Source organism: Macrobrachium nipponense, chromosome 10 (assembly GCF_015104395.2).
Source record: "Macrobrachium nipponense isolate FS-2020 chromosome 10, ASM1510439v2, whole genome shotgun sequence".
Classification (NCBI taxonomy): Eukaryota; Metazoa; Arthropoda; class Malacostraca; order Decapoda; family Palaemonidae; genus Macrobrachium; species Macrobrachium nipponense.
In genome coordinates this window covers 5,696,016-5,701,015 of record NC_087204.1, presented here as the reverse complement: position 1 = coordinate 5,701,015, position 5,000 = coordinate 5,696,016, and the positions used below count along the sequence as shown (strand labels likewise).

General features: G+C 36.9%; 1 long non-coding RNA gene across 2 annotated transcripts in view; it reads right to left on the bottom strand.

Moving 5' to 3' along the window:
• The window catches only part of LOC135224112 (uncharacterized), a 37,062-nt gene that overhangs the window by 6,109 nt on the left and 25,953 nt on the right, over window positions 1-5,000 (bottom strand). Inside the window, exon 3 of one of the 2 annotated variants that reach the window (XR_010316620.1) lies at window positions 4,505-4,638. The exons of the other annotated variant lie outside the window; for it this stretch is intronic. This is a non-coding gene — a long non-coding RNA (uncharacterized LOC135224112). Of the gene's footprint in view, window positions 1-4,504; window positions 4,639-5,000 lie in introns of those variants that run through there. 2 annotated transcript variants of the gene reach the window in all.

The window sequence follows — 5,000 nt, the reverse complement described above, 5'->3', positions numbered from 1 at the left end:
AATCTTCCCTCGATAGTGACCTCAAAGGGTTTTAACCCGGTATGTACCCATGTATCCACCTTTGCAGTGTGTTTAGTACAAGTTCCTTTGGGGACTACCGTATAAAACATAAACAAAAGACTGTCAATATGATAAAGATAAAGACCCCCAAGAAATATTGTGAATTTTTGCCTGTGTCTTTATTACCGGCCACGAAAAATTTATATGTTTTTTTCCTAGCTTAAAATTGTGACTTTTTTTCTGTAAGTTAATTTCTGGCCACCGATGGACTTTGTGCCCGTTTACAGGTATGTACTGGTGTTGTCGAACACGAATTTTGTGAAGTTATTAACAGCACACAATTAGGGCATAGACGTTACGTAAGTGAACATCAAAATTCGACAGCCCACTTGGGAAAGTTTTATTTTGGGGGGTTGTGGGGGGACTTCTCTACTACGAATACCACTCACAATTTACTGCTAATAATACCTTTTCTTAAGCTTCATGAGTTACTTGGAAGACGAAGTTTAGATATAATTAAGCAAATTGCCTTTCCAGGGATCTTTCAACACTCTTCCCGTCATTCTGCCTTTACGTAAGCGACATATCCTTCCAGGAATCCCTTATTCGTCCTTCGCTGTCGCTTCGTGTTATGCAACCTTCAATGCGAGCAGGATCAACAAAGGCAGCGTTCTTATTCAGAACCTTACGTCATTGTCGTGCCACAATAGAACTGTTAACATGCTGCGATAAACAGAGCTCTTAATACTAAAACGTGTTACGGGATGATAAGCCCCTCTCTCTCTCTCTCTCTCTCTCTCTCTCTCTCTCTCTCTCTCTCTCTCTCTGTCTCTCTGTCTCTCTCTCTCTCTCTCTCACACACACACACAAATACTTATAGCTAACTGCATAACATAAATAGCAAGGAAAGCTACACGAACACAAAGTATTAATAATTCTAATATAGGAAATGAAACATCTAAGCGTGACTACTCGATGAAGTGAAAACAAGACTTCATAGATATAAACAGTAATTAAACCATAATAAAAATAAAATTATGATAAACCACTATTACTGGTGAAATACGTCACTGATTCTTATAAAAATAATGCCATTATCTTCATTAAAACCGTAAAGCAAATAGTGCAAAACTTGTACACTCATGATATTTATTAATATAATAATTCAAATGGTCATGAATCTTCAGTTTATGTCCCTTTATGGGTCATACGAGCGGTGCCACTATTTCATGGAGACCTAATGTGCTAGGAAATTGCGAGAGATAACGTGCTATGTTGAAAGCTGCATAATAAATCTTGTTCTCTTCCACTTACGAGCTTGTATTAATAAAGAATTGAAACTATAAAGTACTCATTTGGGGTTAAACTATAATACAGAGCGTTTTCGTTTTTTAATTTGTATCTTTAAAATTCTCCTTCTATTTTTCTGTACAAGAAAACTACTTTGTCTGCTTTGCCTGTCCGTCGGTCCACCCTCAGATCTAAACAACCTCCTGAGACTAGAGGGCAGCAAATTGGTATGTTGATCATCCACCGTCCAATCATCAAACATACCAAATTGCAGCCCTCTAGGCTCAGTAGTTTTCATTCAATTTAAGGGTAAACTTAGCCATGGATCGTGCATCTGGCAGCGCCGTCCGGAGCCATGGGATGCAACCTCATTCTGCCACATCTGGTGAGCAACTGGAGAGCTGCTGATTACAGTTGATGGTTTTATACAGCATTATACGTTGTTCATCGACGCATTTCTTGTTTATTTTAGTCTACATTTCCAAAACACTCTTGAGATTTATGAGTCATATATCATTCTTCACTTGACAAGTTCTTGCCGATAGGCATTTGACAAAAGCTATAAAAGTAAAGGGGGAAACTTATCACAGTAGTTGTTATGATTCATCTTGCTATATTTCTAAGTCGGAGGCTAGCAGACACTTGCACTCGAATGATCGAGTCATTTATGAATTGAACTGAATATAGAACTTAGGCCAAAGGTCAAACGCTGGGACCTACGAGGTCAATCAGCGCTGAAACGGAACTTTACGGTAAAAGGGTTTGAAAGGCGTAACAGGAGGAAACCCTTTAGAAGTTGCACTATGAATCAACTGTTAGGAAAGCGTGGAGAGTGGGTGGAAAGTAAGATGGAAGAAAGAGAATATGAAAGGCGGTACAGTAAAAGGAACGAAACCTCACTCATTTATGCCTGTTAACTTTTAAAAGGAGAGTCAGCGATGAAACTTATGTAATAAGAGAGAGCATATTATCGGTTGGGGGGGGGGGGGGGGGGGTTGGAAGTCTTACATCAAAATACAAAACTTGGAATTTATTTCCCTGTGTTCAGCATTTATTACCTTATAGTTATAACGGGGCACCATCATCCATTCACAGAAAACAAGACACGACCAGGATAAACATAACACATAACTAATATTCGAACCCTTTCGGCAACAAGTAATTAAAAACTGCCATGAAAAGGGCTGACGGACATTCGCTTCGCAATATATTACTCATAAATAATTGAAAACGCTGCTGCTGGTTTAACATTTTATATCAAAACTATGTACGAAGACCATTATGGATAAACGACATGTAAGGGTTAATTATTTAACAGCGAATCGTCAGTGTAAGGATTAGTTTTGTGGAATGTAAAATAAAATGTGATTGTCAATGACAAAAGCTCGTTCTTTAAATAAATAAATAAATAAATAAATAAATAAATAAATAAATATATATATATATATATATATATATATATATATATATATATATATATATTCTTACTTTCTTGGCATAGCGGAGTGGAGTATACAGAGTATAGGCCAAAGGCCAAGTACTGGGACCTATGAGGTCATTCAGCGCTGAAGAGGAAATTGAGAGTAGTTGGGTGTGAAAAGTGTAACGGGGGAGGGGGGGGGGACCCTCGCAGCTGCATCATGAAATAATTATTAGGAGAGGATGGATAACAAGATGGAAGAGAGTGAATAAGAATGGAGGTACAGTAAAAGGAATGAAAGGCGCTGGCAGCTGTTTGTATATTTATGCCTGCGTTTGTCTGGGTGCGTACTTTCTGAGCGGAATTACTGAAGTGTTACATCTCGACATTTCCAAAAATAATTCAGGAATAGAGTGAAGATAAGTCCTGGTATTCAACACCTACTCGATTTCCGTGAAACATTATATTTATAGAAAGCAGCCGATAAACGTCACATGATACTGGGCGAATATAACAACGCCCACCCGTTCAGGGAACTTGTCTGATGTGTCGAGAAATAATTTCAGCTTTAATAATGTTGCATTCAGCGAATTACAGTTACAAATGACGCCCACTGTTATAACTAGCGAGCGTTCTTCAATATCAATATCATCATCATCTATATATGCTTGCTTTCTCTGAATGACTCTACTCGCTTGAAGAAATTTATTGCCAAATCTAGGGAGTGAAAAATGAGAATATGCAAAATTAATGTTTTTGTGTTTTGTTTTTGTTTTTCTAATGAAGAATGACATGTGAAATATAGCGTTATGTTTCAATGCTTGTATTCGTTATCAAGAATGGACATTTCTCTTTGTATTATGTATCAAGAATACTCATTTCTCTTTATTTGTCAAGAATGCTCAATTTTTTTCGTTTTATGTATCAAAAATACTCATTTCTCTTTATGTATCAAGAATGCTCAATTCTTTTCGTTTTATGTACCAAGAATACTCATTTATCCTTATGTATCAAAAATGTTCAATTCTTTTTCTTTTATGTGCCATGAATACTCATTTCTCTCTATGCATCAAGAAAGCTCAATTCTTTTTTTGATGTATCAAGAATGCTCATTTCTCTTCATGTATCAAGAATACTCAATTCTTTTCGTTTTGATGTATCAAGAATGCTCATTTCTATTCATGTATCAAGAATGCCCATTTCTTTTTCTTTTATGTAACAAGAATACTCATTTCGCTTTGTTTTATGTGTCTACTAATAATGTTACATTATCTGTCAACTTTGTTGCAGCACTTCCAGTAAATGTTTATTTCAGTGCCAAAACTTAAGCGGCCAAATGAAAAGACGCTTACCCTGTTTTGAACAAAATACACTTATATTAACGTGGTTGTTACCAAAACAGATCCCAAATACACAAATATGCCTCCGCTTATGTGGATCATATTGACATAAATCATCAACCGCTTAAAAGAATTTGCTACACGAAATCGAATGGAACGGAATATAGAATTTTGGCCAAATGCCAAGCGCTGCGACCTATGAGGTTCATTCAGCACTGAAAAAGAAACTGATAGTCGAAAGATTTAAACGGTGTAACAGGAGGAAAACCTCGCTGTCGCACCATGAAATAATTGTTAGGGGAGGGTGGAAAGTAAGATGTTAGAACGAGAATATGAACAGAGGCACAGTAAAACAAGGAATGAAAGGGGGTCGCTGCTAGGGGGCCGAAGGCACGCTGCAAAGAACCTTGCGTAATACCTACAGTGACCCCCAAGAGGTGCAAAGGTCATGTTGGCGTAAATCATTATCATTAATCACTTAAAAGAATTTGCTACACGAAACGGCATTTCAAATTTCACCCCTTTAACTCACCTCAGTTTTCTTCTATGTTTCGAGAAGATGGCAAAGGCCCAAGTCCGCACCGAGATCTGAAAGAGAGAATGAAGGATGTTGTTAATCCAGCTATAATATATAATTCCCCTTTTGCGACTCAAGCCTTATCTCTTATAAACGATGAGATCGTGCTACTTGTAAAACACGAAAGACGTGCGAGAATACATATCTCATTCCTATTGTTGACGATTGTTACGATTCTCATCAATGAATTTGTCAAAGTTCAACTTTCACCATCACCCATATTTTAAAGTCGCTTTTTTTTTTTTACAATGTAACACAAAAGCCGATTGGAGAAGGTATCAGTAAATGCTAAACCGCCAGGTTTTTTTTTTTTATCGTTTGAGAAAATATACAATATTTTATAATTTTAGTATTATGAAAATCCGCATTTGGT